The 13,070-nt window shown below is 39.9% G+C and overlaps 2 protein-coding genes across 3 annotated transcripts in view; one reads left to right on the top strand and one right to left on the bottom strand.

Moving 5' to 3' along the window:
* The window catches only part of TP53BP1 (tumor protein p53 binding protein 1), a 91,213-nt gene that overhangs the window by 6,091 nt on the left and 72,052 nt on the right, over positions 1 to 13,070 (top strand). The window contains exon 1 of one of the 2 annotated variants that reach the window (XM_055556226.1): positions 12,101 to 12,247. The exons of the other annotated variant lie outside the window; for it this stretch is intronic. The gene's annotated coding sequence lies outside the window, so the exon portion shown is untranslated. Of the gene's footprint in view, positions 1 to 12,100; positions 12,248 to 13,070 lie in introns of those variants that run through there. 2 annotated transcript variants of the gene reach the window in all.
* Positions 1 to 13,070, bottom strand: part of SERF2 (small EDRK-rich factor 2) — a 202,927-nt gene that overhangs the window by 164,728 nt on the left and 25,129 nt on the right. The gene's annotated exons all lie outside the window — the stretch shown is intronic.

Below are 13,070 nucleotides of genomic sequence, written 5' to 3'. Positions count from 1 at the left end.
GAAAGAGAAACAGATTGTAAGGCAGCCAAGGATGGAAGGTAGATTTTTAAAATTTATCTTATTTTGTAAATTTGACGTTAGAATCATATAAATGTTTTACAGAAGTATAAAACAAAATTAAATCAAAATGACCAATCTGAAAAATAACCTATTCCAGAATATATTTTTTTAAAAAATCTACAAATCAGCCCAGAAAAGACAAAAGGTCAACCCAGCTATAAAATGGACAAAGAATTTGAATGGATTTTCATGAGAGAAGGTACACAAATGACCAATAAATATAGGAAAAACCATTTAACATCATTAGTCTCAAGGAAATGCAAATTAAAACCACAGTGGGCAGTCCCCTTGTGGCCCAGTGGTTAGGTTTCAGGCTTTCCCTGGATTCAATACCTGATTGGGGAACTGAGATCCCACAAGCCTCGTGGCATGACAAAATATATACATATATATATATATATATATATATACACCTACAGTGTAACATTACTTATTCACAAAATGGCAATAATTAAAAACCCAATAACACTAAATGTTAGAAAGGATGTAGAACTCTCATATATGGCTAATAGTAGTATAAAATGTTATAATTTCTTTATAAAAAGTATTTGGAGCTTTTTTTAAATCTAAACCTTTATAACCTAGAAATTCCACTCCTAAGCATTTACCCCAGAAAAATTAACACATATATGTACACAAAGAGATTCGTTTTTCATAGCAACTTTATTCATAACAGCCATAACCTGGAAACAACACAACCATCAATTAAAAAATGGATAAACAAATTGTGTTACCTTCATGCAATAGAATACTACTCAGCTATAAAAAGAAACTACAAGTATACACAACATAGATGAAAAATAAAAAATACATTATGTTGAAACAAAAGAAACAAAATACAAGAATGTTGTGTTGGTCTCCTGAGAAGTAGATACCAAGATGTGGTTAGATGTGCAAGAGATTTATTAGGGGAGTATATTGGTTATCTTGGCTTCCCTAGTGGCTCAGTGGTAAAGAATCCGCCTGTCATGCAGGAGACACAGGTTCAGTTCTCCAGGGGTTGGGAAGATCCACTGGAGAAGGAAATGGCAACCTACTCCAGTATTCTTGCCTGGGAAATACCATGGACAGAGGAGCCTAGTGGGCTACAGTCCATGGCATGGCAAAAGAGTCAGACAGGATTGAGTGACTAAAACAACAATATTGGTTATCTATTGTTTTGAAACAGATTACTCTAAAATTCAGCAGCCTAAAATAACAAATACGTATTATCTAACATAGTTTCTTTTTTTTTAAGATGATTTATTTATTTTTGGCTGCACTGGGTCTTTGTTGCTGCCTGCGTGTTTTCTCTCTAGTGGCAGTGAGCAGGGGAGAGGTGGGAGCAGTCTACTTTTTATCGCTGTGCCCAGATTTCTGATTGCAGTGACTTGTTGCAGAGCACAGGATCTAGAGCACAGGCTCAGTAGTTGCAGCACACGGGCTTAGTTGTTTCTCAGCATGTGGGGTCTTCTGGGACCAGGGATCGAACTTGTGACCCCTGCATTGGCAGGTGGATTCTTAACCACTAGACCACCAAGGTAGCGCTCACAGGGTCTTTAAGGATCTGAAAATTGAGGAGCAAATTAGGTGAGTGGTTTTGGCTTAGGATTGTAGTCCTACAACCATGAGGTTGTAGTCAAGATGTCAAGATGGGGTTACAGTAATCTGAAGGCTTGACTGAGACTGGATGATCTGCTTCCAAGATGGCTCATTCAAATGGCTATTTGAAACCTCAACTCCTCACCATGTAGGACTCTCCATTGGTCTACTTGAGTATTCTCATAACATGGCAGCTGGCTTCTCCCAAAGCCAGAAAGTAAGGAGGGAGCTACAATGCCTTTTAATGACAGTGTTTGAAGTTAGGTATCATCATTTCTGCCTTGTTTTATTTTATTTATATACAGAAGCAAGTCACTGAGTCTAGTCCATTCTCAAGAGGAAGGAAATTGACTCTACCTTTTGAAGGATGTGTCAATGAATTTGTGGATATATTTTAAATCACCACATGGACAGACCAGTGGAAGGCACAGAGAGCCTCAGACCCAGATACAGGTCTGACATCTGTGGAAGAAGAGAGGAAAAGAATGAGGATTGGAAATGAAGAGTTTTGTCCTGCAGCATAGGTTCAAGAAAGGTTTGGTCAGGCTGATGAAGAGTCTAAAAGTCAAAATTCCTGTTGGAAGAATCTTTTTAATCACAGGATTAGGCCTGCCTTTGTAGCCCTGCTCTTCTCTGGCATTGGCTGGGATCAGCCTAAGGAAGTGTGGCTTTGGTGCAAATGTGGCAGTAGATCCAGAGTGGCAGCAGGTGGGTTCATCATCAGATATACTCTCTGAAAGAAGATTTCAGTAGTGCATATTCATGGTCACTATGAGTACATACTGCATGAATAAGTTTTTGTGAAGTTGTAGAATGGGCAAAGCTTATCTACAGTGATAGAAGGCAAATAAGTGTTTCCTGATGCTGGGGAGGGGATGGGAATTGATTGCAAAGGGGACACAAGGAAACTTCTGGGGGTGATGAAAATGTTCTGTACTTGATTATGGTAGTGGTTATACACATATATACATTTGTTGAGCTCATCAAATGCTACACTTAAAACAGGTACACTTTGTTGAACACAAATAATATATAAAATTTACTGAAAAACACAGTGAGATACCACTTCACATTACCAATACCAAACATTAGTGAGAATGCACAGCACCTGAAACTCTGATATGTTGTTAGTGGGAGTATAAAATTATACAACCATTTTGGAAAGCTGTTTGTCATTTCTCTCTTAAAAGTTAAAGAAATGCTGTTTGTTTAACTGCAACAGTTCCACTCCTGGATATCAGACTAAGATAAATGAAAATGTATGTTCCCAAAAAGACTTCTTTATGAACATTCATAGGAGCTTTATTTATAATGGTCCAAATGACCCAAAGATCCATCAACAGGCAAATTGATAAATTGTGGAACATGTATACAATAGAATACTGCAGTGCAGATTTGTGCAACAACACATATGAATCTCAAACATGGTGTATTGAGCAAAGAAGATGCATGCAAAAGAGCACATACTGTATGATTGTTTGATGAGTCTCTCAGTCGTGTCCGACTCTTTGCAACCCCACGGACTGTAGCCTGCTAGGTATCTCCTCTGTCCATGGGGATTCTTCAAGCAAGAATATTGGAGTGGGTTGCCATGCCCTCCTCCAGGGGATCTTCCCAGCCCAGGGATTGAATCCAGGTCTTCCAATCTGCAGGCGGATTCGTTACAGTCTGAGCCACCAGGGAAGCCCTTCCCTGTATGATTCAGTTCAGTTCAGTTCAGTCCCTCAGTCGTGTCTGACTCTTTGCGACCCCATGAGTTGCAGCATGCCAGGCCTCCATGTCCATCACCAACTCCCGGAGTTCACTCAAGCTCACGTCCATCGAGTCGGTGATGCCATCCAGCCATCTCATCCTCTCTTGTCCCCTTCTCCTCCTGCCCCCAATCCCTCCCAGCATCAGAGTCTTTTCCAATGAGTCAACTCTTCGCATCAGGTGTCCAAACTACTGGAGTTTCAGCTTTAGCATCAGTCCTTCCAAAGAACACCCAGGACTGATCTCCTTTAGAATGGACTGGTTGGATCTCCTTGCAGTCCAAGGGACTCTCAAGAGTCTTCTCCAACACCACAGTTCAAAAGCATCAATTCTTCGGCACTCAGCCTTCTTCACAGTCCAACTCTCACATCCATACATGACCACAGGAAAAACCATAGCCTTGACTAGATGAACCTTTGTTGGCAAAGTAATGTCTCTGCATTTGAATATGCTTCTAGGTTGGTCATAACTTTCCTTCCAAGGAATAAGGATCTTTTAATTTCATGGCTGCAGTCACCATCTGCAGTGATTTTGGAGCCCCCAAAAATAAAGTCAGACACTGTTTCCACTGTTTCCCCATCTATTTCCCATGAGGTGATGGGACCAGATGTCATGATCTTCGTTTTCTGAACGTTGAGCTTTAAGCCAACTTTTCACTCTCTTCTTTCACTTTCATCAAGAGGCTTTTTAGTTCCTCTTCACTTTCTGCCATAAGGGTGGTGTCATCTGCATATCTGAGGTTATTGATATTTCTCCTGGCAATCTTGATTACAGTTTGTGCTTCTTCCAGTCCAACATTTCTCATGATGTACTCTGCATAGAAGTTAAATAAGCAGGGTGACAATATACAGCCTTCACATACTCCTTTTCCTATTTGGAACCAGTCTGTTGTTCCATGCCCAGTTCTAACTGTTGCTTCCTGACCTGCATACAAATTTCTCAAGAGGCAGATCAGGTGGTCTGGTATTCCCATCTCTTTCAGAATTTTCCACAGTTTATTGTGATCCACACAGTCAAAGGCTTTGGCATAGTCAATAAAGCAGAAATAGATGCTTTTCTGGAACTCTCTTGCTTTTTCGATGATCCAGCGGATGTTGGCAATTTGATCTCTGGTTCCTCTGCCTTTTCTAAAACCAGCTTGAACATCAGGAAGTTCACGGTTCACATATTGTTGAAGCCTGGCTTGGAGAATTTTGAGCATTACTTTACTAGCATGTGAGATGAGTGCAATTGTGCAGTAGTTTGAGCATTCTTTGGCATTGCCTTTCTTTGGGATTGCAATGAAAACTGACCTTTTCCAGTCCCGTGGCCACTGCTGAGTTTTCCAAATTTGCTGGCATATTGAGTGCAGCACTTTCACAGCATCATCTTTCAGGATTTGAAATAGCTCAACTGGAATTCCATCACCTCCACTAGCTTTGTTCATAGTGATGCTTTCTAAGGCCCACTTGACTTCACATTCCAGGATGTCTGGCTCTAGGTCAGTGATCACATCATCGTGATTTTCTGGGTCATGAAGATCTTTTTTCTACAGATCTTCTGTGTATTCTTGCCACCTCTTCTTAATATCTTCTGCTTCTGTTAGGTCCTTACCATTTCTGTCCTTTATCCAGCCCATCTTTGCATGAAATGTTCCCTTGGTATCTCTAATTTTCTTGAAGAGATCTCTGGTCTTTCCCATTCTGTTGTTTTCCTCTATTTCTTTCCATTGATCGCTGAGGAAGGCTTTCTTATCTCTTCTTGCTATTCTTTGGAACTCTGCATTCAGATGCTTATATCTTTCCTTTTCTTCTTTGCTTTTCTCTTCTCTTCTTTTCACAGCTATTTGTAAGGCCTCCCCAGACAGCCATTTTGCTTTTCTGCATTTCTTTTCCATGGGGATGGTTTTGATCCCTGTCTCCTGTACAATGTCACAAACCTCCGTCCATAGTTCATCAGGTACTCATTCTATCAGATCTAGTCCCTTAACTCATTTCCACTGTATAATCATAAGGGATTTGATTTAGGTCATACCTGAATGGTTTAGTGGTTTTCCCTACTTCCTTCAATTTAAGTCTGAATTTGACATGATCTGAGCCAAATCAGCTCCCGGTCCTGTTTTTGTTGACTGTATAGAGCTTCTCCATCTTTGGCTGCAAAGAATATAATCAGTCTGATTTCGGTGTTGACCATCTGGTTATGTCCATGTGTAGGGTCTTCTCTTGTGTTGTTGGAAGAGGATGTTTGCTATGACCAATATGATTACCTTTATGTAAAATTGTTGAGCAGGTGAAACTAATACATAGTGATAGAAATTAGAATATATTTTCCATGAAAAACTCTCTGGAGTGAGGAAGATATTTTTATATCGATTGGTATGTAAGTTTAATAGATATATATGTTTATCAAAACACATCAAATTATACAACTAAGAGCTTTGCAAAAACAAAGAGCTTTGCATTTCACTGTATTTAAGCTTTACCTCAATAAAAAAATAAAGAAGTCACTAAAAATAAAAATCAAAGTGAAATAAATTAACCTCTGTATTAAATTGGTGGAATTCTTTCAGATGACTTTAAAATATGGTAGTTTAACTGCATGTTTTTTCGAAAATTTTTATTGTGGTAAAATACACATAGAATTTACTATTTTAATCATTTTAATTGTATAGTTCAGTGATATTAAATATGTTCATAATGTTGTGGAACTATCACCATCATCCATCTCCATCAGTTCAGTTCAGTTCAGTCTCTCAGTTGTGTCCGACTCTTTGTGACCCTATGAATCGCAGCACACCAGGCCTCCCTGTCCATCACCAACTCCCGGAGTTCACTCAGACTCGCATCCATCGAGTCAGTGATGCCATCCAGCCATGTAATCCATAGCCCCACCTTTTTTTTAAACCTACAGTAGTCAGTAGTCCCAGGTGGTCTCCCATCCATATGTTAACTAGATCCAACCCTGATTAGCTTCTGAGATCAGGCACACTCAAGAGAGTATGGCCATAGCCTCCATACTTCTTTTTATCTTGTAAAACTGAAACTCAATACACTCATTAAATAAGAACTCCCAATTCTCCTTCATACCCCCTAGTCCCTAGTAACCACCGTTTGACTTTCTGTGTCTCTGACTATTCTAAATGCCTTGTATAAGTGGAATCACACAGTATTTTGTTTTTTTGTGACTGTCTTATGTCACTTGGAGAAGGAAATGGCACCCCACTCCAGGACTCCTGCCTGGAAAATCCCATGGACGGAGGAGCCTGGTGGGCTGTGGTCCATGAGGTCGCTAAGAGTAGAACACGACTGAGCGACTTCCCTTTCACTTTTCACTTTCATGCATTGGAGAAGGCAGTGGCACCCCGCTCCGGTACTCCTGCCTGGAAAATCCCATGGACCTGGTAAGCTGCAGTCCATGGGGTCACTAAGAGTCGGACATGACTGAGCAACTTCCCTTCCCTATGTCACTTAGCATAATGTCCTCAGGATTCATCCATGTTGTAGCATATATCTTAAGTATACATTTTTATGGGATATACCCTAAGGAAAGAAAGAAACTGCAAAAAATGTTAAACTGTTATTATTAGTCATCTTATTAGTAATAATATTGGGAGTTTTTTGGAAACAGTTTATATATGTAATGGAATAAAATAAACTGTGCTAATGTTATTAGGAATCAAGTTGTTGATTATGCTAAAAAGAGATACAGATATAGAATCAAAAAAGTTGGATAAAATCCCTGAAACCCTAAGATTTAGTTAGATAAAGCCAAACAATGATCAACTCAGTAGCAGTAAGTATTCCAACTGTCCAAATTTTAGTCTTTAAATACCATTTACTACTAAATGAACCAAGGCTTCTTAGAGAAACATCTGATTCTAGATCTGTGGCAGGAAATAAACAAGATGAACCTGGAACATCTTGTTATACCAGAAAGCAACAAAGCCATCCAAGAGTGCTGAAATCATGTCAAAAGAACTTTGGAGCTAATCTGAGATGACTTCCATAGTCCAAAGATGGGGCAGTATGTATTTCAAAATGAACAATAATTGCAGTGGTTTGAAGCACACCAAATGTGTTAAAACCCACAGTTCATAGTGATACTAAAAACAAAACTCTCTTAAGCAATCTTTGGGGTATGCTGGAGAACCTCATTATTTAGAGAACTATTCTGTATTACATGGAGAACCTCAACTTACTATTTTGAAAACTAGTAAATAAAAAAAAAGAAACATTTGTCCTGCTTTTCCCTCAAGTGAAGTGAGTTGCTCAGTCATGTCCGACTCTTTGTGACCCTGTGGACTATACAGTCCATGGAATTCTCCAGGCCAAAATACTGGAGTAGGTAGCCTTTCCCTTCTCCAGGGGATCTTCCCAACCCAGGGATCGAACCCAGGTCTCCTGCATTGTGGGCAGATTCTTTACCAGCTGAGTCATGCCACAAGGGAAGCAGCTGAGCCACAAGGGAAGCCCAAGAATACTGGAGCAGGTAGCCTATCCCTTTTCCAGGGGATCTTCCTGATCCAGGAATTAAACTGGAGTCTCCTGCATTGCAGGTGGATTCTTTTATCAACTAAGCTATGAGGGAAGCCCTGCCTTTCCCTCACTAATCAAATACTTGACTATTCTAAATGTTCAAATACTTGACTATTCTAAATATTCAAATACTTGACTAATCTATAAGTTCTTATTTATAGAAGAATTCCACCTAATAAATGAAGGTAGTATGTTAATATTAGAATATCACTTTTTTTTACAGCCCCTAGTGAAATAATTCATCTTGGTTATAATTATCAATGACTGCTAAACTATCAAGTAAAAAGGTGGTAATATTTGAACCCGATGGTCAATTGTAACAGAACAAAAATACATTAAACCAAATGTTATTAATATATACTTCTTGATGAGATGCAGTAGGACGTTTATGATACCAGTTATTCTTGCCAAAAAAAGGAACATAAATATGAACAAGCATACCTCTCTGTCCCATTTATAAAAAATAAAAAATAAAATACTGTAAATGACATCACAGGGATGCAATAAGAAAAATCCACAAAGTTGGAAATTTTACAGAACAAATGATGTGGTTTCATCAACAAATAAATTGCAGGAAATAAGAGAAAAACTTACAGATTAAAAGAGGCCTAAGGTAGTGTCAGTTTTCATTCCAATCCCAAAGAAAGGCAATGTCAAAGAATGCTCAAACTACTGCACAATTGCACTCATCTCACATGCTAGTAAAGTAATGCTCAAAATTCTCCAAGCCAGGCTTCAGCAATACGTGAACCGTGAACTTCCTGATGTTCAAGCTGGTTTTAGAAAAGGCAGAGGAACCAGAGATCAAATTGCCAACATCCGCTGGATCATCAAAAAAGCAAGAGAGTTCCAGAAAAACATCTATTTCTGCTTTATTGACTGTGCCAAAGCTTTTGACTGTGTGGATCACAATAAACTGTGGAAAATTCTGAAAGAGATGGGAATACCAGACCACCTGATCTGCCTCTTGAGAAATCTGTATGCAGGTCAGGAAGCAAGAGTTAGAACTGGACATGGAACAACAGACTGGTTCCAAATAGGAAAAGGAGTACGTGAAGGCTGTATATTGTCACCCTGCTTATTTAACTTATATGCAGAGTACATCATGAGAAACACTGGACTGGAAGAAGCACAAGTTGGAATCAAGATTGCCAGGAGAAATATCAATCACCTCAGATATGCAGATGACACCACCCTTATGGCAGAAAGTGAAGAGGAACTAAAAAGCCTCTTGATGAAAGTGAAAGTGGAGAGTGAAAAAGTTGGCTTAAAGCTCAACGTTCAGAAAATGAAGATCATGACATCTGGTCCCATCACTTCATGGGAAATAGATGGGGAAACAGTGGAAACAGTGTCTGTCTGACTTTATTTTTGGGGGCTCCAAAATCACTGCAGATGGTGACTGCAGCCATGAAATTAAAAGATCCTTACTCCTTGGAAGGAAAGTTATGACCAACCTAGAAGCATATTCAAAAGCAGAGACATTACTTTGCCAACAAAGGTTCATCTAGTCAAGGCTATGGTTTTTCCTGTGGTCATGTATGGATGTGAGAGTTGGACTGTGAAGAAGGCTGAGTGCCGAGGAATTGATGCTTTTGAACTGTGGTGTTGGAGAAGACTCTTGAGAGTCCCTTGGACTGCAAGGAGATCCAACCAGTCCATTCTGAAGGAGATCAGCCCTGGGATTTCTTTGGAAGGAATGATGCTAAAGCTGAAACTCCAGTACTTTGGCCACCTCATGCGAAGAGTTGACTCATTGGAAAAGACTCTGATGCTGGGAGGGATTGGGGGCAGGAGGAGAAGGGGACGACAGAGGATGAGATGGCTGGATGACATCACTGACTCGATGGACGTGAGTCTGGGTGAACTCCAGGAGTTGGTGATGGACAGGGAGGCCTGGCGTGCTGCGATTCATGGGGTTGCAAAGAGTCGGACACGACTGAGCGACTGAACTGAACTGAAGGTAGTGTCATCCAAATGCAATGTACAAATCTTGTTTGGAACTGTAAAAAATATTATGAGACAGTTGGAGAAACTTAAACACTATATATTTGATAACATTAAAAAGTTACTGTTAATTTTCTTTGGGTGTGTCAATTATGTTTAAAAGAATCTCTGTAACACACATATAAATATTTATGCATGAAATTTTATGATATCTGGGATTTTCTTATAAATGATCATTTGGGCATAAGTGGGTGGGGATATAGTTGAAAAGATTGGGCATTTATTGCTAGAGAGGGCATGGAGAAAAGGGAACCATCCTACACTGTTGGTGGAAATGTAAAGTGTAGAAGCCACTATGAAAAACAGTATGGAGTTTCCTCAAAAAACTAAAAATAGAGTTGCCATATGATCCTGCAGTCTCACTCCTGGGCATATATCTGCACAAAACTATAATTCAGAAAGACACATGCACCTCAGTGTTCACTGCTGCACTGTTTACAATAGTAAAGACATGGAAGCAACCCAAGTAATTCAGTTTTAAGCATGTTGAGTTTGAGATGTCAGTTGGAATCTAAATGGAGATATTGAATAGGCTGTTAGGTGTAGGTTCAGGATTTGGGAAAGAGGTCTAGGCTGGAGATATAAACTTGGGAGTCATTGGTATATAAATGGTAGTTACAGTATGAGACTGGATGAGATAAAGCAAGGAGGGAGAGTAAACAGAGCTTGTGTGTGTATGCTAAGTCGCTTCAGTCATGTCTGACTCTGCAACCCCATGGACCATAGCCTGCCAGGCTCCTAGAATACAGTAAATGCTCACTAAATATTCATTATAACCACATGACTAAAATTCTTTCTTTTGATTTCTCCCTCCTATACATTCCTATCGGAGAAGACAATGGCACCCCACTCCAGTACTCTTGCCTGGAAAATCCCATGAACGGAGGAGCCTGGTCGGCTGCAGTCCATGGGATCGCTAGGAGTCAGACACGACTGAGCGACTTCACTTTCACTTTTCACTTTCATGCATTGGAGAAGGAAATGGCAACCCACTCCAGTGTTCTTGCCTGGAGAATCCCAGGGATGGGGGAGCCTGGTGGGCTGCCGTCTCCGGGGTCGCACAGAGTCGGACACGACTGAAGTGACTTAGCAGCAGCAGCAGCAGCATGCATTCCTATAGCACTTTTATTGTGTCTTATAGTTATTGAGCTCTTTAGGATAAGACAACATTTAGCATTCTTCCATTTTGGGGCTTCAGTTTTTGCTACAGTGACTTAATTTTGAAAATAGTTAATTTCTTTGGGCTTCCCTGGTGGCTCAGATGGTAAAGAATCTGCCTGCAACGTGAGAGACCTGGGTTCAATCCCTGGGTTGGAAAGATCCCGTGGAGGAGGGCATGGCAACCTACTCCAGTATTCTTGCCTGGGAAATCTCATGAACAGAGACTTATTTCCTGGGCTCCTCTGTCCATGGCGGTTCTCCAGGCAAGAATACTGAAGTGGGTTGCCATGGCCTCCTCCAGGGATCTTCCCAACCCAGGGATTGAACCCAGGTCTCCCGCATTGCAGGCAGATTCTTCACTGTCTGAGCCAACAGGGAAGCCTAGTTTCCATCTATCATTATAGAGCTGACCCTCTTAGCCACTTTGTCTTCACCCAATCCCTTCCCCTGTGATGACCACTATTCTGTTCTCTGTATTCACGTGTTTATTTGATTTGTTCATTTGTTCACTTATTTTTTATTTGTCCCACATATGACTAAAATCATATGGTATTTGTCTTTCTCCATCTGACTTACTTCACTTACCATAATACCCTCAAGGTCTATCCATGTTGTCATAAATGGCAAGATTGCATTTTTTCTTTAATGGCTGAGTAGTATTGCATTCTCTCTCTCTGTCTACCTCACTTTTTTTTTTTTTTTTTAAATTATCCATCCATCCGTTGTTAGTTTGCATTTAGGTTGTTTACAGGATGAGAATTTTAAAGAGGAGGGAATCAGCAACACCATCAAACATGATAGAGACCAAAGCTAATGAGGTGACTTGACAAGAAAATTTCAGCATCAGTTGTTCACAGTTTTAGAGTAACTGCTTTGTTCCAGGCACTAGATTTGTGGGGATTAAACCCAGATTGTAAAGGATTATGGAGTTATAAGTATGGAGAAAGTAGAATTTGGAGGGAAAGGAGAGAGGAAAAGTCCAGAGCTTGATAGAAGAGTAGAGGGGAGGTGCTTCCAGGATGTGGTGATTTGAATATTTCTATAAGGAGAGGGAATAAGCCAGAGAAGGGAGCATGGCAAGCCCTGTCAGTGTTCAGATAAGTGAGGATTCTATTTCGTTCCCCCCTCATCCCACAGCTTCCTGTTTCCCACAGCTACCTCTCTGTTTCCAGGTAAGCAGCTTCTGGTGGAATTAAGCAGTTTGGGTTAAACATTTGAAAAGGTGGAAGGGAGAAAATTGCAGCTAATTCTGAAGTCACAATTGTGCTTAATATTGTGTGTTTGAGAGACTCAGGCCAGTAAGAGGGCCTACAGCTAACTGGTCATCGGGAAAATTAGCAACCTGAAACCTCTTTGTTGCCTTGGTGCAAGTCTGCTAACATGCCTTCAGGGCATCATCTGTACTTGGGTGTGGCAAAGTTGGAGTTCTGGAAAAGTTTGAAAAGTGGCTTAAAATGAACAAGGACGATAAATGTGATACATACCTACAATGGAATATTATTCAGGCTTAAAAAGGAAGGAAATTCTAACACCTGCTATTAAAATTACAACATGGATATACACTGAGGATATTTTGCTAAGTGAAATAAGACAGAAAAAGACAAATATTGTATGATTCCATTTGTATGAGGTACCTAGAGTAGTCAGATTCATAGAGACAGAAAGTAGAATGGTGGTTGCCAAGAGCTGAAGGGAGAGGGGAAGGGGGAAATAAGTGTTGGATGGATAAGAGTTTCAGTTTGGGAGGCTAAGCACATCAGTGTACTTAATGTCACTAAACTGTACCTTTAAAAGTGGTTAAAGTGGTAATTTCATGCTATGCATATTTTACCACAATTAAAAAGATAAATAGCCATGTGGTAAAATATTAACAACATGTGAATCTAGGTGAAAGGGTTTCTGAGAGATCATTATACTGTTGTTTTTCAATTATACTCTTTTTGTAACTTTTCTGCTGGTCTAAACTTAAAAAAAAAAAAAAAAACTTCCTTAAAA

The sequence above is a fragment of the Bubalus kerabau genome, chromosome 19 (assembly GCF_029407905.1).
Source record: "Bubalus kerabau isolate K-KA32 ecotype Philippines breed swamp buffalo chromosome 19, PCC_UOA_SB_1v2, whole genome shotgun sequence".
Taxonomy (NCBI): domain Eukaryota; kingdom Metazoa; phylum Chordata; class Mammalia; order Artiodactyla; family Bovidae; genus Bubalus; species Bubalus kerabau.
This window is presented reverse-complemented; position numbering and strand designations above follow the sequence as displayed.